The 22,842-nt window shown below is 47.9% G+C and overlaps 1 protein-coding gene and 1 pseudogene across 5 annotated transcripts in view; one reads left to right on the top strand and one right to left on the bottom strand.

The window, feature by feature from the left end:
* LOC136833119 (TGF-beta-activated kinase 1 and MAP3K7-binding protein 1-like) overlaps positions 1–20,835 on the bottom strand; it is a 532,423-nt gene extending 511,588 nt beyond the window's left edge. The window contains exon 1 of one of the 5 annotated variants that reach the window (XM_067094762.1): positions 20,697–20,835. The gene's annotated coding sequence lies outside the window, so the exon portion shown is untranslated. Of the gene's footprint in view, positions 1–20,470; positions 20,604–20,696 lie in introns of those variants that run through there. The other 4 variants (XM_067094763.1, XM_067094764.1, XM_067094765.1 and 1 more) reach the window with 4 other exon arrangements.
* On the top strand, positions 1,487–1,584 carry LOC136833595 (U6 spliceosomal RNA; annotated as a pseudogene).
* Positions 20,836–22,842: the final 2,007 nt, after the last annotated feature.

Genomic DNA, 22,842 nt, shown 5'->3' on the forward strand with positions numbered 1-22,842 from the left:
TTCGACTGGATCTGTGACTTGGCATACGCTCTTTGTGGACCGTTTTGATTTTGCTTTTGACTTTTCTTATAATTAAGATGTCTTACCTCTAGCTATCGAGTCTGTCCAACATTCCATGAATGTAAGGTGAGGCTATCGAAGACTTTGATAGTTCCTCACTCTTTATGTATATATGTAATGGGGGTGTTCAATGCTCTATGATAATCGGTAATGAATGTGTGGGATTGTCTGAGGGTGAGTGGAAGAAATATGAAGCCTTTATGCTTAAATTGGAGCGTGATAGGCTGAACAAACCTGAGAGTGCATCTTTACATTGGACAGTCAGGTTTTCTCAGACTAGTAACCCTGTAATAAATTTATTACTAACCCTGTAGTTTGTTGCTGCAGAAGGTAATTCCCTGGCTCTCGTGGAGAGTCAACGTGCTCTTGAAACTAAAGTGAATGCAATTCAAACGCATAGTGTTAGTGCTAGTGCCCCTAGTGTTGTGGATGGGGGCGTCAGATCGGCCCTATAATGCCTCTAGGCCTGGACCTCTGTCGAACTCCCAGGACCAGGAGGGGGCATGTCGAAAGCCGCATGAGGGTTACGGGGCTTCCCACCGATCTGGCGTCCCTTCGGCAGGTCCTGACAAACCCTACCCAGGCTGCCAGGGATCGTGGAGGGGAGGCACGCATCCTGAAGGATTGCTTCTCGTTCCTCCGACACGTCCTCCCCGGAGGGGTTGGAGCTCGGTTGGACTCTCGCCCTCTTAAGAGAAGCTTAGAGGAGAGGACGATTCACGTCCTCTTCCTCTCAGACGTTTGTACTCTTCCCCGAAAGTTGCGTGGATATTCCTCTGCAGAAGAGAATAAAGTGTTTTTAGAATGATCACTCTACTAACCCCCTGTCGAGTTTCTAAGGCAAGGGCTAGAGCTTCTTCCCTGTGGAAGGAAGTATCGTCTCTCAGCCCCTTTCCTCTCTCAGGTTCAGCCCTTCTCCCGAGAGAGTGGCTTCTCCAATGCGTAAGATTTTTGTTGGGTTTGCAACAACAGCTGGATGCTCTCATGAGAACCTTTCAAGATTCGTATCTGCCTGTTAAGAGGTAGAAGACTTTCACCTTCGTGGAGCTCGGGAACGACAGAGCCAGTCTGTCGTCTAGAGAGAGTGTTTAGTGGCTTCCTATTCGTCTTCCCGAGTTGAGGTGTTGGCCTTTTCTCTTGTCTCGCCAGGAGCGCAGTCTTGCTCTTCAGTGCGCTTCTCACGCTTCACGCGCTCCTCACCTTGGATTCAGCAGCCACCCATGACGCTTCGAAGACAGCCACGCTGTGACTCTCTTCTAGTCCACAGGGCCACGGAAAAGCCTCTCGCGTCGACCGCCATGACGACCGCGTTTTCTGCTTCGCCGTGGATAGCTTCAAGTCTTTGTGTTGACACCGCTCCAGTTGTTCATCATGATGGATGCACACGAAGTCGCTTCAACATCTGATGTCCTTCTTAATTTAGCCAGTACTTCTTTGGCAGTACATATACTAATTGGAACGATACAGAGAAGATTAGCATGGCTCTTGCTGAAGAGGACAGATCGTGAACCGTTCCACATTTTTATGTTTACTATATCGTAGAGTATCTGGAGACTTCTTCGTTGCAAGTTAGTTCCACGTTAGGAATCGAATCAACTACTTTCACCACTCACTCAAGACCACAGCTGCCAAGACCCACCAGCTGCGGAAGAACATCCTCTTTCGTCACAGCCTTTGTATGAAGAGAAACTTCTTTCGTCTTCTTCTTCCTCTGATTATCAGACTCTGGCTTTTTCAAGAAGGATCTGTTTCCTGAGACTTTTCAACCTTCGGCTCCTCTCTCTCTCCACCTTCGCAGTTGTCTTTGTCTTGGGGGAGCGTTTGATGAAAAATTCGGAAATAAAATTTTCTGGGAGGAATTTTATATATGGCATCATACATATCCTGACTATCTTCTCAGAAAGTTTTATGTTTTTAAAAGTTGCCACAGTTAGGGTTATAAACAAAACAGCTAACTCTATCATAGTCAAATTAACATTTTAACTAATGAGAAGACTATTGTCAGTATAGAAGACTTTTTCCTTTTAGCTATGCCTAATAATATCAAATCATCAGGAATGAATGGAAACCCTGTGGACATAGTTGCATCAGAAGACAGGAATGTCCAGAGTCAGTTGATCAGTCAGACCAGCAGAAGGAGTTGACTCAACTAAAACCAGCTTAAGAGCGGCTGGCCAGTCCTCAGCAGTGTTGCAGAGGACTTCAAGAGCTTCATGCTATAGCTGCTTCATTCAGCGACAGAAAGCCACTTTGCAGGTCTATTTTTTGGCTTTTTCATTATGTCATAAAAACATCAAACTGTGTCCCAAACAACCAGGATAAATACACAGAGAAGCAAAAAATTCTTTTTTCTCAAAACTAAAGTTGGGTCAATTCAAACTGCATCTCCTTCAACTTTCGGCTCTCAGATACAAAAAGTAAAAGCTAAATGTTTGCAAACAAAGGGGCTTGTCCTTGGGAAACCCCTAGAGAAAACAGACAAGAGTTTACATAGGGAAAAAGAGAGATATCAAGTTTCCCTTCATCTCCAGACTCCCTTTGCAACCAGGCTTCATTTTGCACAAGCCTGTGAAGGAGTGAAAAAATTATTGTTTGTCAGGAGGCACTGTTTGAGAGAGGTTACTTGATTTCTTCCTGAAAGCTCTCTCTTTTTGTTTTTGTTTAAGCTCCACTGCCTTCCTGTCAAACAGAAAATTGTTTGACCTGCTCTGGAACAGATGTTCGACCAGGAATGCAGTGGAACAGAAATCTTGAGATTCAAGTGTTCCCAGGATTTTACTACAGATTGTTTCTAGTCCCTGCAAATTTCAGAGGCTGGAACCCGTCTTGGACGTCAACAGGTATTCCAACTTGTTTGTCCGAAAAAAAGTTCAAGATTTGTTGTTCAACAAAAACCCTTCAGTGTCCAAAATTGGATCCTAAAATCTTTGGAAGGCCAAGATCTTATCTTGAGCCCAAGGATGGTGATGTGAAGTATCTCAGGTTGTCTTGGGGACACACACCTGCCAAGTTCAAGCTCTCTGCTTTGGACTCTGTGAATCCATGAGTAGACACATGATTGAGAAAATATTCTCTTGCTTGTCCATCATTCGAAGGTTCCTTCGTCGAGGGTCTAGCCTAACTGCTTCCTCATGACTTCAAGAGGAAGACCAGATGCTGAGGAATGGAAGCAGATTTTGCTCCGCCATGGGTGAAGTCTGCAAGATGAAAGGATACTGAGACAGGCCTGCATCAGCCGGTCAGGATCTCACTCTACTTTCCGACTGGTTGGAGGAAGCAGGATGAAAGAATCTGGAGACCTCAGTTGACTCAGCATACTTCTCGTGAAGTCCCTGGGACTTCTGGTCTGTGGAATGTCAATGCTGATCCAGCTCACTGTCCACTTCTAAGGAATTCAGATCCAGGAATCGGCTTTTAGAACTTCTCCTGCAAGGTCAATTTCTTTCTCGAAAAAGTCTCGCCTTCTTCCTTAAAGGAAACATGAGGGTGGAAAGGAATGAGTCTGCTGGGGACCATTTCCTCGCTGGAGAAGTTTGTTTTTTCTGGGAGTTCAAACTGATCTCAGGCTGTCTTCAGTTCTTTTGTTGGAGAACTTCAAAGCAAGGGAAGACTTTTAAAGAGGAATTGAATTCTTCCTTATATAAAGAGGATCTAAGACCCCAAGGATTAAACGCCACATGTCCAAAGACACTGATCTCCCTCAAGTTCTGAACCTCCAACCTAGTGTTGATTTTTGAGGGGTCTGTCAACAGGTTGGGGGCAACATCTAGAACCAAGTAAGTGTTAGGAACCTGGAGAGGAACAGGTGTCCTGGCACATTATCAAAGATTTGGCGGCTATCGAACTGGGACTCCAATTCCTTCTTAGCATGTAGTTCCACAGAACTGCAGTCGGACAGATACTACTGAGGCAAGTTCCCTGTTCGTATTCTTCAAAGAGAGATTATTCTTGAGCCTATCTCGACCTGAATGAACTCCATCTCTCACAAGGTTTTGTTGCAGTTCAAAATGTTTGGCAGACTCTGCTCAAGGACCAGCGCCATCAACAACACTCGGCGAAGGAATGGAACTTCATCAGGTTGCAGTTTGAAGATTATTCATTGGGTCGCCATCTTGTGGATAATTTTCAAGACTCAAGAACAGCTGACAAATTGGTGAAAGTTCTCCGAAAAATGAGGGGATCGACCCTGGGAAAGACCATTGCTCTTCTGGGATTGTGAAAGATCCTTGACTCTTCCCCGTTCTAAATTCTGGGAGAAGATCTATCTGGTTGTACTCACAAGACAAGGATGACTCATCCCCACCGTTTTGGCCCAGGAACCACTGGTTCTCGAAGTTTTTCTCTTCTGGTTCCATCTCGTGCCTCTCAGAACCCGAGATGAAAAGAGACCTGCTGAGGAGAAAACCCTTACCTGTCCTGAGAGAAAACCTTTAAAGGAGAGGAGCTCTGAACCTGACTGCTTTCAGCGAAGAGATTACCACTTGGTCAAGAAGGGGTTTTGCCTGGCCAAGTGCTTTCATGGGAAGAGGAAAAAGTTCTTCATCTAACAGGATATATCCGAAGTGAAAAAAGGAGTGGGGTGTAGAAAGAGCCAATCAAGCTTTCCTCTTCCTCTATCACTGGAGCCAGGTTGGGCGGGAGGTGGGCCATTGAGAGAAAACTCGATATAGCCAGTTCCGACTATCAAAGAGGTTATGGGCAGGGCTTTCGATTGTATTCAGACACAGAGGATTAGCTTTGTCTGACAATAAGGACCTCCACGATCGAGCCGATTGCTCTTTCAAGACATCCGAACCTCAGCTGATTTCCCCTGCTTGGAACTTGTGAACTAGTGCTCAAGTTTTTGAACAGTCCTTTTGAGCCTCTCCACTCTGCAGGCCTCTTGAGGATGTTCAAAGGCGCATTCCTGAGGCGAATTATCCTGCATGAGGAGAACCCTAAGGTTCAAGTCACAAGAATGGGCTTCAAGGAACACAATGCAAGCAGCTATTCTTTAAGCCAAGAACCTGGCATCTGGGCACCCATGATAGGTGTCTAACCCTTGGCCTAGACACTTTGAAAGGAGAGGTTTAGCAGACCATAAAATTGGACAGGAACCTGAGACTCCCAAAAATCCAGTTAGAGCTTTCAGTTACTAAGATAAAAGAACACAGGACAAACGTGGTCCAGTCTGGATGCAGGTGTTCTAGGTGAGGCAACCAGTTAAACCTATGTCGAAGAATGCACTGGCATTCTTCATTAGGGACGCACAGGAGAACACTCTAGTTGTGACGGTTCCAACTTCTGAAGTTGTTGAGAGCCTTACAAGGTGAAACTTGTCTCCCAGATGGAGAGTCAGAGAAATATGGACTCAGTGACAGGACTAGTGAACATTTTCCTCCCTGCTTCTTCTGGTGTTTGCCTCACACTCTTGGCAAGAGACACCAGGTAGAACTCAATTAAGCACTGGTAAGCACTGGCTGTGACCAGCATTGCTGCTTCAGCAACCTTGAGACACCTGGGTAACTCTGATCCTTTCCCTTTTTAATTGTGTTTTTGTGGTTGTTGGGTCGACTACCAGGCAGTCTTCCCAATCCTTTGCAAACTAATAGAATAGGTGTTGGTTAGGTGGTTGAGGTAATTCTTTCTGTCCGTCTTTGAACCCTAAGACTGGGAATGGATCTTACCAATTGTGGTCGTGTTTTTGACAGATCATCAAAAACAAAACACAGGGCTATGCAGGTCACGGTTTCCCTAACCCAAAGGTCTCGGGAAAGAGCAGAAGCAGACTAGAGTGACAGTAAGACTCAGTCAGACATCCAAGGGCATCAGGGAAGAAACAAAATAATTTTACCAATAAATTGGTTTTTTCCTAATTCTTGGATGTCTCTGGACCTCCAAAGGTGGGGAAGATGCAACAGAAGGCGAAATTAAAGATGAACAAAATGATATTTTTATGATAAAATAAAGTTTTGTACATACTTACCCGGCAGATATATACTTAGCTATAGTCTCCGACGTTCCCGACAGAAATTCAAATTTCTGAATAGAAACAGGTATGGTCAGGTGATCTACCATTCCCGCAGCTGGGTGGCGGGAATAGGAACCATTCCCGTTTTCTAATCAGATTTTCTCTTCCACCTGTCTCCTGAGGGGAGGCTGGGAGGGCCATTAATCGTATATATCTGCCAGGTAAGTATGTACAAAACTTTATTTTATCATAAAAATATCATTTTTGTACATGCAACTTACCCATCAGATATATACTTAGCTGATTGGCACCCTTGGAGGAGGGCAAGAGACAGCTAATAACTAAAAACGGGAAACAACATATGTTGTAGGATAAACAAAAACCATGGTTCTTACCTGATTGGGCAGAAGACTTCATGGATACTGTCTATGAGTCTGCATGCCTCAAGAGCTTCAGCGAGGAAGTGACCTATGACTGACAGCCCTTCTGGATCATATCAATGGGGAAAAAACCCACTTACATGACAGAGCCTGTTATGGATCGTGTCAATGGGGATTAACCCACTTACATGACAGAGCCCTCTACCTGAATCATATCAATGGGGCTATCCCTCTTACATGACAGAGCTAGGTAATAAAAAACTACAAGGAGCTAAATAACCAATCCCGACCACCTGACCAAGCCTAACCTTGTTAGTGATACGAGATGAAAAAGAGAGAGGCCTTCAACACTCTCTTTCCAACCGACCATAAAAAACACATCACAAACATTACAAAAACAATAAACTAGATTAAAAAGGATTAGATTCAGCTCCTTGACCCAGCACCGAATCGGCAGGATACGTAAGCTCCTAGAGAGAAGCACTTCTCATATGTAACACAAACATCTCTCAAATAATGAGAAGCAAACACTGAGTTACATCTCCAGTAAGTAGAGTCCACAATAGACTGGAGGGACCAAGACTTGTGGAAAGCCAGAGAAGTAGCTATGGCTCTCACCTCATGAGCATTAACTCTTAGGAGCTGAAAATGTTCGTCTTTGCATGAAAGATGAGCCTCTTTGATAATATCCTTAATGAAGAAAGCCTGGGCATTCTTGAAATTGCTCTTGAAGGATCCTTGACAGAGCACCAAAGACTTTCAGTGTTACCTCTGAGCTGTTTCTTTCTATCCAGATAAATTTAAGGCTTCTTACTGGACAGAGTGTGTCTCCAGCTCCTGTCCTGAAAGATCGGAGAGTCCTTTGACCTCAAAACTCCTAGGCCATGGTTTTGAAGGGTTCTCATTCTTTGCTAAGAAGAGAGGCTGAAAGGAGCAGATCGCAGAGTCCTTCTTAAAGCCTACAGAACCTTCCAAAGCTTGTAATTCGCTCAATCTTTTGGCAGAAGCAAGAGCAAAAAAGAAACAACAGATTTTCTGGTCAAATCCCTGAAAGAGGCAGATCGAGGAGGCTCAAACTTCTTGGACATCAGGAATTTTAAGACCACGTCCAAATTCCAGCTGGGAGGTCTAGGGGACTTGCTTTTAGAAGTTTCAAAAGACCTTATAAGGTCGTGAAGGTCTTTATTATCAGAGATGTTCAGACCTCTGTGTCTAAAAACTGAAGACAGCATGCTCCTATACCCCTTGATGGTGGAAACCGCCAGGTTACACTGCTCCCTTAGGTAAAGAAGGAAATCCGCAATCTCCATTACAGAGGTACTGGAAGAGGACACTTTCTTAGATCGACACCATCTCTAAAGACTTCCCACTTCGACTGGTAGAGGCGCAAGGTAGAAGATCTTCTGGCTCTGGCGATAGCCTTTGCAGCCTTGTGCGAAAAACCCTTCGCTCTAACCAGTCCTTCGACAGTCTGAAGGCAGTTAGGTTTAGAGCGGGAAGGTTCTTTGTGATATCTGTCGAAGTGGGGCTGTTTGAGAAGATCGCTCCTGAGAGGGAGCGACCTGGGAAAATCCATCATCCATTCCAGTACCTCTGTGAACCAGTCTTGGATGGCCAAAAGGGGGCGATCAGGGTGAGCTTGGTGCCCTTTGAAGAAGCTGAACTTTTCTTATTACCTCCCTATTATCTTGAACGGGGGAAAAGCATAGCCGTCTAGACCGTCCCAATCTAGGAGAAGGCCGTCTATTGCTACTGCTCTGGGGTCCGAGATTGGGGAGCAGTAGTTCTCCAACCTCTTGTTCCAATGGGTGGCGAAGAGGTCGATATGAGGTCTCCCCCACAGGAACCACAGCCTTTCGCAAACCTCTGATGGAAGAGACCATTCTGTGGGAAGAACTTGGTCTTTCCTGCTGAGCAGAGGTCTGCTCTCACATTCCTTTCTCCCTGAACAAATCTGGTGAGGAGAACGATGTTTCTCTCCCCGCCCACAACAGAAGGTTCCTTGCTGCAATGTACAGGGAGAAGGAATGAGTCCCTCCTTGCTTCCTGATATAAGCCAGGGCTGTGGTGTTGTCTGAATTGACTAGAACTACTGACCCCTTGACCAGAAGTTCGAATCTGGCAAGAGCCAGATGAATGGCTACCAGTTCTTTCATGTTGATGTGCCAGGACCTCTGATCCGTGTCCCAGGTGCCTGACACTTCTTCCGAGCCTAGTGTTGCTCCCCAACCCGACTCCGACGCGTCTGAGAACAACACTAGGCGAGGGCTCGGCGGTTGCAGAGGAATTCCTAGACCCAGCTTCTGTGGGTCTAACCACCAACGGAGATGTTCCTTTACTTGAAATGAGATCTGGAAGGAATCCGACAACTCTTGGGACTTCCGATCCCAAGATTCTTTCAGGAAGAACTGTAGAGGTCTGAGGTGAAGCCTTCCTAGAGAAACGAACTGTTCCAGCGAGGAAATGGTCCCCAGCAGACTCATCCATTCCCTCGCTGAACAACTGTCTTTCTCTAGAAAGTCTGTCACCTTTTGAAGGCAGCGCTCCCTTCTTTCCAGGGAGGAAAATGCTTGAAAACCCCGAGAATCCATCAGAATCCCCAGGTAGACAATTTCCTGCTGAGGAATCATCTGGGACTTCTCGAGGTTTACAAAAGTCCTAGGACTGGACCAGGTTTAAAGTCCGAGAAAGGTCCTCCAGACAACGGTTCTTGAATTGGACCGAATCAGCCAGTCGTCGAGATACAAGGAAATCCTCACCCCCTCCAAATGCAACCAGTGAGCCACATTCCTGAGAATGGTCGTGAACACTTTGGGAGCTGTGGAAAGTCCGAAGCACAGAGCCCTGAACTGGAAAGGTTCTTCCGCCTACCATGAACCTTAGGAACTTCCTGGAGGAGGGATGGATGGGAACGTGGAAGTAAGCATCCTGAAGGTCCAGGGACACCATCCAATCTCCTTGGCGAAGAGACGACAGAACTGAAGACGTCGTCTCCATAGAGAACTTCTTCTTGATGACATAACGCGTTCAGGGAGCTCACGTCCAAGACCGGTCTCCACCCTCCCGAAGATTTTGGCACAAGAAAAAGACGGTTGTAAAACCCCGGGAGTGAAGATCTTGAACCGGTTCTATGGCAGCCTTTTCTAGCATTTGATCGACAGCTAGCAGAAGGGCTTGCCTTGAACAGGATCCTTGTATCTCGCCGATAACTCCTCTTGGAGTTGTTGTCAAGGGAGTTTTTGAAATGAAGGGAATGAGGTACCCCTTCCTCAAAACAGAGAGGGACCATTCGTCCGCCCCCTTCTGTGCCCAGGCTTCGGCGAACTTTCAGAAGTCTGGCACCTACTGGAGTCTGGAGGACTTGATTTTCACTTGGACTTCCTGGAAGGGAGTCCTGAAGGTCTAGATCTTCTTTCAGGTCTACGCCTCCTAATAGACCTGGATCCTCGAAAGGGCTCCTGAAAGGGGGTCTTCTCCTTCTTAGCAAGTGGAGCAGCAGGTCTCATCCTCTTAGACGATTGAGCCAGAAGATCCTGGGAAGCCTTTCTCAGACAAAGAACGAGAGATCTCCTTCACAGTCTCTTCTTGGGAAAAGATGGCTGAACAGAGGAGCGCACAAGAGGGAAGACCTCTGGAGAGGAGAGACCAGATTTGAGAGGAAAGCAGCTGAAGACTGACCTCTTCTTAAGCAGGCCAGTGCCAACAGGGAAGCGATCTCCATAGAGCCGTCCTTCACAGCCTTGTCCAGGCAAGACAAACACTGCTGAGGTCCTCCATACTGACTGAGTCCTCTTCAAGACTCCTCTTAGCTAAGGCCCCAAGAGACCAGTCCATGAAGTTGAAAACTTCCAGCATAACGGAAAAGGCCCTTGAGGAAATGGTCCATTCACAAAGTCCCCAAGAAGCCTTGGCCGAATTGAAGGAGAGTCTTCTGGAAGAATCCACCAAGGAAGAAAAATCTGAGCCAGCAGATGAGGGGAGGCTAACCCCATCGGTTCCTAGTCTCATACCACATTCCAGCTCTTCCAGAAAGCCTGGAGGGAGGCAAGGAGAAGACAGTCTTGCCTGCATCCTTCTTTGATTGAGAGCCACTCTCCGAAAGCCCTTAAGCGCTTTCTTCATGGAGATCGTAGGGACGCATCTTAACAAAAGAGGAAGATTAGAGGCCTTGGTGCTCGAGAGCATGGAACCAGGAGAAGGAGGAGAAGCAGGCTTGAGGGAATCTCCAAACTCCTGAACCAGAAAAGCTGTCAACCTCTTGTAATCAGAAAACGGTGATATCCTTAGGGATTCGTCCTCCGATAACGCCTCCAGGCCAGCAGGAGGAGGAGAACGTCTGGAAGAAGAAGGGCACTTGCCAGAAGAAGAGCGCCTAGAAGAGAGGAGCCTTTGTCCACTGGAGAGCACCTGATCCGGGAGAGAAGCACCTGCAAGATGACTGGCGCCTGACAGGAGAAGAGCCTCGAACGGAAGAGGAGCCCTTGCTGGGAGAGGGGCGCCTAACAGAAGAGAGGGAGGCTGGAGAGGAACTTCTACGAGGAGAAGAACGAGACTTGACGAGTGAGAAGAGCGTTTGACTGTGGAGAAAGCATCTCCAACAGGAGAAGACCGACGACGACGAGGGCGTGAGCGCCTGGGTGGAGAGGCGCTATCCGGAGCGAAGAGCGCCGAGGAGAGAGCGCCTACCAGAGGAGAGAGCGCCTACCAGGAGAAGAGCGCCTAACAGGAGAGGAGCGCCTAAGGAGAGGAGCGCCTACCAGGAGAGGAGCTTAACAGGAGAAGAGCGCCTACAAGGAGAGGAGCGCCTACCAGGAGAGGAGCGCCTGGAAGGAGAGGAGCGCCTGCTGCTGGAGGGGCGCTTAACAGGAGAAGAACGCTTCACAGAAGACGACTTGCTGGGAGAAGATGTCTCTTGGAGGACTTGATCGGAAGAGAGGCATCCTTCCGATGAGAGGAGCTCTTTGATAAAGAGCCAGCAAGAGCAGCGAGCTGAGCCTGGAGGCCTACCAGGATCTGCTTGGTGGACTCCTGAACACCAGAAGAAGAGGAGGAAGATCTTCGAGTTCTCTTCTTTGCAACAGGAGAACCTTCAGGGAAGCGCTCAGGGCTAGAGTCCAAGCGTCTCCTCTAGGAGCCTTCCAAGTCCTCTTCAAAGGCGCGACTCCTCAGCCGAACTCCAACCACGTTTAGGAGAAGAAGAAGCAGAAGAAGAGAAACACTTCTTTCAAGATCCCTTTTCTATGGCGATCTAAGGCAGCCTGGGACGCGTCAACAGGCGCTGCCGAAGGACGCCTGACCGTTGGGAATGCTCTTCATCCCCCTTGCGGCTGTCGACATTCCTCCTCCACTGGGTCTGGGAGTTTGGAAGAGGTCTAGGCCTAGGAGCGATGCGCGGAGCCGGTCAGACGCCCCCTCCACTACACTGGGGACACTACACAAATCACTATCACTTCTCACTTTCTTTTCCTCCATTGCACGCATCTGCAACTGCATCTTGCGGATCGTAGCCTTCATTGCAGCCATCTCCGACGACTCGAATCCACAGGTTCGATGAAGGGTGAAGGAGCTGAAACAACTGGAGTGACAGGAGAATCTGGAAGAGTGTTAGGTTCTAAATCTACCTCCTTAGAAAGAGACCTACTGAGCTTCTAGAAGAAGCCTTCCTAACTCTATCCTTCTCCAACTTGCGTACATAAGAGTTCAACGCCTTCCATTCCAGTTCAGTGAGATTCTCACATTCAACACGTGTTCTCAAAAGAGCATTCATTCCCCTACACCTGAACATACAGAATGAGGATCTACCGAAGCTTTCGGTAGTCTCACCTTACAATCAGACCTAACACACACACGAAAAACACAGGTGCAACACTCTGATCAGACATTCTTTAAGAAAATACCAAAGCCAAAATCAAAAAACAGTCCACAAAAGCGTATGCCAAGCCAAAGATCCAATACGTCACCAAAGGTCAGTCCAAAATAATCCTCAGCAAGCGAAAAATGAAAGTCTAAGCAGAAGGAACCAACAACAGATGTTGCGGAACCAGCGACAGAGAAAATCTGATTATGAAAACGGAATGGTTCCTATTCCCGCCACCCAGCGGCGGGTATGGTAGATCACCTGACCTACCTGTCGCGTGTGCCGCGAAATTTGAATTTCTGTCGGGAACGTCGGAGACTATAGCTAAGTATATATCCGATGGGTAAGTTGCAAAAACAAATTTTTGAAAGTAAATTTATTTTTCCTAACTATACAAACAAACCATTGGGAATTCCTTTCAGCATTACGGGAATAAACTCTTGAGCAAGGTGGTTGCAGTAACTATCGCCAGGAGGAATACCCGCCTGCCTGGATGTAAACATTCCAGTTTGCCTTTTGGTCCAGGTTGATTGAGGGGTGGATGGAGCTAATTAAAGGACCCGGGTTTGTTACTCTTACTTTCAAAAATTCCTGACATGATATACAAACCGTCGGTCCTTTACATTAGAAGACTCACTGGTTGGAGGAGAAAGGAAGTCTCTGACTGACTGGAGTTCTGCACACCTGGGTTACTCCTGGTCGAAAGACTGGGGATATGCCGTGCCTCTGACATATTGATCGGAGTGTAGGAACTGCAAGATCAAATGTCAGATACTGGACCTTTTGCATGAGTGAGGAAATGTAACTCATGATTGAAATAGGCTGGAAGAATCTAGAGTCGGAGGCAGTAAGGAAAAGCCGAGATAGGGTTCCCTTATTGCCAGTCTCTCCTTCCTCCCCTTGCTAGAGGAAGGAGTGGAATTGCTCCTATGATTCTATAAGAAAAATAGAAAGGTGCTCGATGTGTAGTCTTACCGCATCAGTGCCAGTTCCAGCAGCTATTGGTTTGAGTCCTATTCTCATCCCTAAGGAGGAGAAGTTGGAGGATGGGGAAGGAGGAGGAAGAGAGGCCAGTCACTCTCGGAATCCTTCTCACTTCCAGAACCAACACCTTAGGCGTGAGATGCTACTCGTCCTCTTGAAGGAGCCGGGGTAAGACAACACAACTTGTTGAGCAGCCACCAAAGAGCCAAGGAAAAAGGTTCCAAGGGCCTGTGGGCAAGACCGAAGGAAGAAGACAAGTGTGGTCTAGAGACCACGTCTTGCTTCCAGACAACTGAAACTTCTGGAATGTGAGGGATGGACCAAGCCATCGACTTCGTGAGCTCTTGGGTGAAAGGTACCGGTATCGTCGTCATCAGCTGCCAAGTACTTCCTTTGATCGCTTCACGAAGTCAGGAGGAAGATGTGTCCTTAGACACTTCTTCCTTGGGAGAGACAGTACTAGCGAAAACGTTGACAACATCCAGGTTAGGAATGTCGAGCCTTTCGGAAAGTACCACAGCTCCCAATAGGACAAAGTAATGAATGATCTGGATCATCGACACAAAGTCCAAGGAGGAGGGGAACAAGAAGGACTCGAACCCGACAGTAGATGCCAATGGATTTGGAGTCCACCTACGACATCCGAGAAGGAGTCGAGGTATGATCCCCATCCCTGTTCTTCCATCTTCTACGCCAAGGCCGGAGTAAGATGAGAGATGGTCCTAAGAGGGCATATCTCTATCCGACGACTCTCGTCCGCATGCAGAGCATGGACAGGAACCCTAAACAAAGAGTCACATGCCACCCAGGAAACAGTTCCCTGGGACAGCATGACTGAAGAAGCTTCTCATCCGTAGCTAACTCTCGACTGAGGAGACGAAGGCTACTTCAGATAGAAGACTAGGTCGCAAGGGCCTACGTTCTTCAAAAATGAAAGGGAGAGAAGCAACCCTCGGCGGAGAAGACGAGGAAGTCCAGACTTGAGCGACTCTGACCCGAGAAGAAGTTCCGACAACGACACCACCAGCGAAGACGGATCCAGTCCCTGGGACAGTGTTGCAGAGGACTTCAAGGGATATCCAGCTATATCCGTTGCTGCAGCGAGAAAGCCTGTGCTTGCAAGGAAAGCTGGAAAGTCTCCCAGTCCTGAACACACAGGGATGTACTGCCTCAAGAACCGCTTCTTGTGTAGCTGCTACAGGAGGTTGGGTCAAGCGGAATTCTTCTCGATGCCTCGGCAATCAGGTGAAGGGAAGAAGGCGAAGTCTTCAAAAATTTGTCTGTGGAGATGGATTAAGGGTCCATGGTCGTAACACAGCACACAAAACCACAAACAAAACAAAACAGAAAGCAATCAACAACAACAAGGTGAGCAATGTTTTTGTCTGTAACCTCAACTCAAGACTGCAATCTCCTCACACCTTCACAGTGAGCAACTAACGACCCTTATCCCTCTTGCTTGTGGACAAATCACACACACACACACGGAGGGAAATCTCCTCTCTCTCTCTCTCTCTCGAAGCTCACACACAAAAGATCAGTCAAATAACCTCATTCCTCCATTTTGTGAACCCCTAAAACGGACAAATACGGAGGGAAAAAACGTCGATATCGAGTTTTCACCAAAAAGACAGCATGCCTCAACAGAGCGGCCCCTGGTCTGGTATGAAGGAGCGAGAAAAAACTACCGACTTGTGTGCAGGGAGGCAACAGAAGGACGGTAGGGATTTCTCAGTCGAGCAGTCTCTGCATGAATCTTTGTGAAGAAAGAGTGAGCAGCATGTTCCGTCCCGATCACTCAAACCCGAGGCCAGGCTTGCCTACCAATACATCCCCACCAGGAATGCATCTGGTTAATTGAGCTGTCGAGTGTGCAATAGAACAACACTCGAGTACCTGCAAATGTCGAGATGAAACAGGAGGAAAAAACGATTGCCTCTTGTTTGTCGACAAATGCCACTACTGTGGTTTTGTTGTTCAACGAAACCAGTGAGTGCTGCAAAACCCATCCTGAATTCTCGGACGGCCAAAAGGCTGCCCTGAGCCCAGGATGGTGATGAGAAGGTACTAATCATCTCGGTCACACAAATTCAAGACAAGGTCTTACCAGTGTGCGCCTATTCCTCAATCTGTGAATCCGTAAGTAGACACAAGATGTGAGGGGAATATGCAAGCATATTCGAAGGTTCCTTCAATCAAGCATTAGCCTAACTCTTTCCTCATACATTGAAGAGGAAAGAATGGAGGAGGAAGGAAGCAGACTTCCATTCTCCACCATGGGGAAGCTTCTGCAAGATGACAGGGTACCGAGGCAATTAGCTCTAGCTGGGCTGGCATTTCCGATGGGAGCACGGGAGAGGTGGCGGGATGGAAGTTTGATGGAAAGAATTGCCGAGACCTAAGGGAAATAGATACTTCTCCTGAAGGAATCCATTCCCAGGTCTCGGCAATGTCGCTGCCAGTTCCAGAGACTTGATAAGTATCATTTTTGTCCAGGCATCAGCAGTTGCAATCTTCTTCTGAAGCCTAGGACTTCTTAGCTAAGGAGTTGAGGGGGCTGGCTTGAACTCAAGGTCGAGTTGAGATGACTAAGACCCAAAGTTCTTGGCCATTGTCCAAAGGACAAGTCAGTGCCCTGGTGGGAACCTTGATTACCGGGGTATCTGGCAAATCTCTGAAAGAGAAAGGCAGAACCAAGTAAAGGTTTGTTCCCAAGGGTCGAGCCAACTCGGGACTTACGAAACCGGAGATCCGAATTGGGACAAAGTCCTTCTTCTTAGCACCAGAATTGCCCAAAAAACTGCAGTTGGCAAGACCCTCCAAGGCAAGAAGAATTCATATTCTGTCAAGGCAGGGGTGGAAGCTTGGTGTCTCGACCTGAATTAACTCCTTCGAAGAAAAGAATTCATCAGGTCGAGAACGCTCTTGGAAGCCAGGACCGCGGCGGTCCCTGACACTCTCGGCCCCTCGGGAACTGCAAGGGTTGCGAGTGATGAAGGTTATTCATTGGGGGAGCCGCGGTCCTGTCCCGGGATCCTCGCGCCGACAAATCGGCGCGAAGTTCTCCGAAAACACGGGGGTGATCGCAACTTGAAGAGGAAGACCCTCGCTGTTTCCGAAGCGTGAAACTCCTGTACCTCTCCCCTTGGAGGGAGACCTTGACAGATCCCATGAAACCCTCCTTGGCTACCTGGTTATACTACGAGAGAATCGGGGGACCGACACCCAAAGCACACCAGGCAGCCGAACTCCAAAGTTCGTCGGAGCTCTCTCTGTCCGTCTCGCGCCTCTCGGACAACCGAGAGGAGAAGAGAACAGGTGAGGAGAAAGAGTATCCCTACCTGTCCTGCCAGTAAGATAAGCAGGAGAGGCGGACCGTGAGCGATAATCAACCGAAGGAGATTACTGCCACACGGGGAAAGAAGAGCACTTGTGCCATGGCAAAGCACTTTCCTGGGAAGAGCAAAGAGTTCACTTGAACACAGCCGAGAACCCGAATCGGAAAAAACCGAGTAGGGCCGAGCCGAGCCGATCACGTGAATGCGATCCAGCTGGTTGGTATGCGGCGGACTGGGAGGCAGGCGGGGCGAGCGAGCTGAGCTGAGCCAGTCTGGCAAGCCGAGTGAGCTGTGCCAGTCTGGGAAAGTGTGACCAGGGGGCTGAGCCGAGCCAATTGAACTTGCGAACACAATCAGAACTGGGCAGGCGGACTCGTCTGCTGTGAACAATTGCTAGTTTCCCGAACTCTAAACTCCTTCGAGGCCGAGGCCCCTCGAGAAGAAGGTTCAAGGGGAATTCTGTGTCTGCTATCTTGCATGCTCGAACCCTAAAGTTCAAGACACAAGAATGAAGCCCAGCTGAGCAACCGAAGCAGCTGGCGGGCAGTATCGAGACACCTGGCGTCTCGGCACCCAGACACCTGGCGTCTCGGCACCCAGACACCTGGGTGTCCGGCAACCAGACACCTGGGTGTCTCAGGCACTTTCTCGTCCTGTGCCTCTCGTCAGGAGAGCGCTCGTGATTCATAGAATTCGAGCTACCCATGAGACTCCTGAAAATGGGAGCGGCTGCTTTAGTTTCCTAAGAGATCGAAAGAGCCAGGCACAGAACCAGTCTTAGATGCAGACTTCCAAGACTGGCGAGGGCGTCCTTAAAAGAGAGGCCGCTCTCGCGGCCCCCGAAACGCAAGATCCCACAGGAGAATGCGAATCAGTTCCAGCCCAAGAGCAGGAAGAGCCAACGAGAGAAACTTGTCTCCCGGAAGAGAGTCAGTCCCTTAGAAGTCCTGCAGGACTCCCAAAGGGAATCTCTTCCCTGCTTCTTCTGATGTTCGAACCGACAGGATCGAGACACCAGGCTGGGAACCCGACTGAGCAATGGCAAGCACTTGTGGTGCTGGCAGGAAGAGCCGAGACACCTGGGTGCCTCGGCCCTTTCTCTCGCACTGCTCCTGAACTGGGCCCAGGAAAATCTCTCCAGACCAGATCGGGATACTCGATATTCCATAGAATCTCGAGCACTCGGAGTGGCTCATGAACGAAGCGCCCTGAAGCAGCCCCCATCTTAGAGGCGGAACCTCTAGGACTGGGAACGGGATCGCAAACTGAGGTCTGCGCGCCCGCAGCTTCCGAAACACAAAACCCAGGGCTATGCGAATCGGTTTCCTAACCCAAAGGTCGGGAAGAGCCAACGAGAGACCCACTGCCTCCTCGGAAGGAGGCAGTCCCTAGACGTCCAAGGGCATCAAGGGGAAGAAGCAGCATTCCTCTCCTTCGGCCGATGGAGGTCTGTCCGATTCTCGGGACCCCTTGGACCTCGGGAGAGGAAGGGAAGACACAGCAGAAGACGAAATCGAAGATAAGATGAAGAAGGCGGCTACTTCCACAGGGCGGCTTCCTTCACCTCCACTCCGACATCTTCTACAGGATGGTGGACACTGAAACATCGTAACCTCCAGGGCCAGTCCGGCAGGAACACAACAGACGCAGCCAGGACACCACCACCAGGAGAAGCAGCAGGCATGATCAGGACAGCTGATGCAGGAGCTACGGCAGCGGTTCAGAAGGCAGAAGCTACTGCAATGGCCAGGAACATCACCTCAACAGGACGACTTCCTACATCTTCACGCCGACATCTTCTACAGGATGGCGGACAACGTAACCCCTGGGGCAGCTGGCAGGAATGCATGGAAGCGGCCCTGGGCATGACCGCCAGAAGCGGCAGGAATGATCAGGACAGCTGATGCAGGAGCTACGGCACAGGTTCGGAGGGCAGGAGCTATTGCAACGGCCAGGAACGTCACTTCCACAAGGCGACTTCCTTCCCTTTCAAGCCAACATCTTCTACAGGATGGCAGACATCGTAACTTCTAGGGCAGCTGGCAGGAACACAACGGACGCGGCCCCAGGCACGATCACTAGGAGAAGAAGCGGGCATGATCAGGACATCCGATGCAGGAGCTACGTTAGCGGTTCGGAAGGCAGGAGCTACTGCAACAGACAGAATGTCATTTGAAAGTCACCAGCAGCGACAGGAGCGATCCGGGCGGCTGCGGCAGGAGACCAGGAAGAGCAGCCCAGAGATTGTCGTCGAGCTGACAAGAGCATAACACAGGGAACAGCAGGAGCAGATGGACCACAGATACGCAGGAGGCATTGCAACAGCATACATGAAAACCAGCAATGACAGCGATCGATCTACATCGGCGGGAACAGAGTCAGAGCGATCCCGACATGGAAAAATGTCATCTAATCAGGTATTGTGGTCGATCCCGAAGCAACACTGAATGAATGTCGGGATTGCTTCATGCGAGATATTCTTGATATATCCAGCCAACTACTGCTGTGTCTGCAATGCTCACTGTCAACCTAAAAGAAAAGCAAAGATGATTAGTAAAGGGAGGCTCCTCCCGCTACAAAGGGAACTGCTCTACGCAGCGAGAGGAGGTACTCTAGACGAGGTCGCCCGATCGCTCCCCGCCCCTGGTCTTCGCCTGACGAGTGAGCGAAGAGGGCGCAGGAGAGAGATCTACTAAAGGGGTGTAGGAAGAACCTACGGGAAGAGAAAAAAGGACGGAGGGGAGGCCACCAAGGGCGCCGTGGAAGCGGAACTTATCGACGACGCCCACAACCTCCCACTCGGCCCGCAATTCTCTAAGCGCAGGCGGCGAGCAACACTCAGCATAAGTAGGAAGAAATTAGTGATGCCCCTTATACACAGAGGGTGGAAGCCCAAGAAGGGAACTAACTCTTACGTCTCGATGGATGTAGGGGAGTGAAGATACTGTGTCCCAAAGTATATCTCTGAAAGTACAGGGGCGCCTTCAGTATTTACATAAAGGGCTGCTGGAGAGAAGCATTACCACTTGGTTACGCTACTCCAGTTACGCCCTTGGCCGTCAAACCCAAGACACGGGCAGGGAACGACGGCTTATGCAAGGTTATCACAAATCGTGGGTTTGTATTAATATCAAACACACGTAATATATAAACAAAAAAAACAGAAAGATCCCACCGGGATAATAAGAGCTTAACGACACTCAGGCAGAAAGAACGAAAACACGTCAGCAACGCATGACGGCCGAAAGCAAACTGGAATGTTTACATCCGGGCAGGCGGGTCTCCCCGCCTACCTGGCGGTAGTTACTGCCTAACCACCTTGCTCAAGAGTTTAACGGCCGTTTCCAACCTACGCCTGAAAGTAATCCCTAGTGTGAAGGACCGAGGGTTTGTATATTGTGTCGGAACAAACATTCAAAGCGGACACTAAAAAGGGTATGACTCATGTTAACCCGAGCACGTGATTAATTTGACTTAAACCCCACAAGCCATACATAAACTTGAAAAGATTTAGTGACGGAGTGGTCTACGGCCATAGTTCACATCAGTGACAAATAAGCAAAATCTCAAACTCTGAACAGCCTAAGTGCCCATCTAGGGCCAAGTACACTTTCGGAGAGGCTGCCTGCATTCCACGGGATACAAACCACCTCATAAATGGACAAAAATCTTCCAAATCCTTGTAGCACAGGCAGCCTAAAAGCCTAATCTCGGCCATGTCTGGACATACTGCTCTAGGTTAGGTTTTTTGGTCATTTTTAACAAACGTCAACCTATGGGCTAAGCCCAGTTCCGCAGTGGCTCCTTTGCAGATTTGAGAGCGAGTTAAACTTTATTCTAAACCCTTTCTCAACTGGAGGATTGAATATTGGATATAGTCACTGGCTTTCCATCTACTTACTACTCTACTCTATTCAGTTAGGACAAAGTTCTACACATTTGCCTAATAAAGATGATGGGGGTTCATGTAAGGTAAGCCTACTACACAGTAGAGTAGCCGCGCTGCCTCCTCACTTGAAACTGGGTTAGGACTAAGTTGAGATGGCTTCGGCTACCGACACACGTTCATTTTTGTACAGAGAAAACATCACCAGGCCAGTACTAAAGTATAACAAGGCCAGCCTTACCTCAAGAAATGACTGGAATTAAAAGTACAAAAAATCAACATAAAATTCGTGAAACAAATACTGGGAAAGATAACCTTGTTTACAAAATACGCAAGGCACCTTTTGAACCCAGTTTGTTCATTAGTATTGTTTCTTGCGCAATTCAAGGTCTTCACAATGGTTGGAGAAAAAAAATCAGACATTTTCCAAAGTAAAAGTTGACTGGATGCATATAAAAGGAATATGATATAATGAAATATACGAATATTCTTCATTAACCTAGTTTCACCCCTCTAGACAAAAGAATGATATTGGTAACTTTCTTTTTTCTCTCTTTCATTTATTAGCCAACCATGTGCTGGAGGCAATGACACAGGATATCCTCGAAGGGCAGCCCCACTGTCCACTCCACATATGCTGTACACGACACATATATAGAGTGCAATTAACACCGCGTAACCGCAACACCAAGAGCCTTTGTGAAATTCCGCCACTCTTGTATTTTCTGTACTCCTCAAGTTCCACCCATTTCCAACATCCTTTTTCATAGGCAGGTCGAGTCTTTTAGTTAGTTGGTACACACAGGGACACAGCTGACAGTGTTACATACACAAGGGTTGTGTAAGGAATATGCTCAAGACATCTTCACCTCCCTTGCATCATATCTCATGCACATAAATTATGAAACTTCCATAATTTTTATTATGGTATAGATTACACCGTATCTTGCCATCTGACTCCTAATATTCTTCTTACAACTTTCATTTCAGATTAAAGAAAATTAGATGCATACTATGATGCAATACAGCTCTTCCTAGATTTACGTGTAATCTTACTTTTCTGGTAATCATTTCGGTCGGCTTGATTTCCAGATCTTATCAGATCTTGCACTAAAATATTTACAAACGTAATAGCATCAATACCTGACCACCTCAAATCAGAATACATGTACTGGTCTGTTCATTTGAGTTGTGTTTGTAATGCCATTCACTTCAAAATATTAGTGAGTCTCCTCACTGTAAGAGATGTTGTTGACTGTATGGCACTGCTTATGCAATTGCTTGGTGGAGTAGGCCTACATGTATTTGTGAGAGAGGTGCGAAATAATGAGCAGGAAGACAAGTACTGCTGGTTTATTGATGTTGTTGCTTCAGATTTAGTTGGCCTTGTGCCAGCACGGGCTCTTGCTCCTAGAGCAGCCCGTAACTCTATGTTGATGATGATTCTGTGAGATGGGTTGGTTAGATGAAAACTTTATTATGATGCATGAAAGTGATTTTGGTGGGGGTAGGTTATTGATGAAGCACCTTATTGATGTTGTTTCAGATTTAGCTGGCCTTGTGCCAGCACGGGCTCTTGCTCCTAGAGCAGCCCATATACCTTATTGATGTTGTTGTTGTTTTAGATTTAGCTGGCATTGTGCCAGCATGGGCTCTTGCTCCTAGAGCAGCCCGTAACACCTTATTGATTGTTGTTTTAGATTTAGCTGGCCTTGTGCCAGCATGGGCTCTTGCTCCTAGAGCAGCCCGTATACCTCTATGTTGATGATGAGTCTGTGAGATGGGTAGGTTGACCTTATTGATGTTGTTGTTGTTTTAGATTTAGCTGGCCTTGTGCCAGCACTGGCTCTTGTTCCTAGAGCAGTCCGTAACTCTATGTTGATGATGAGTCTGTGAGATGTGTAGGTTAATGAAAACTTTATTATGATACATAAGGTACCCATCAGATGAGGATAAAAGTAGACAGCAGTGAGTGTTGGCTAGTGGGAGAGGCCAACAGATGGAAAAAAGAAGATTGATGTTGTTTGTTGTTTTAGATTTAGCTGGCCTTTGTGCCAGCACGGGCTCTTGCTCCTAAAGCAGCCCGTAGCGAAGATTGATGTTGTTGTTTTAGATTTAGCTGGCCTTGTGCCAGCACGGGCTCTTGCTCCTAGAGCAGCCCGTAACTCTATGTTGATGATGAGTCTGTGAGATGGGTAGGTTAATGAAAACTTTATTATGATACATGAAAGTGATTTTGGTGGGATGAAGATTGGTGTTGTTGTTGTTTTAGATTTAGCTGGCCTTGTGCCAGCACGGGCTCCTGCTTCTAGACCAGCCCGTAACTCTATGTTGATGATGAGTCTGTGAGATGGGTATGAAGATTGATGAAGTGACCCGCTTATAAA

Source organism: Macrobrachium rosenbergii, chromosome 51 (genome assembly GCF_040412425.1).
Source record: "Macrobrachium rosenbergii isolate ZJJX-2024 chromosome 51, ASM4041242v1, whole genome shotgun sequence".
In the NCBI taxonomy this organism is placed as follows: domain Eukaryota; kingdom Metazoa; phylum Arthropoda; class Malacostraca; order Decapoda; family Palaemonidae; genus Macrobrachium; species Macrobrachium rosenbergii.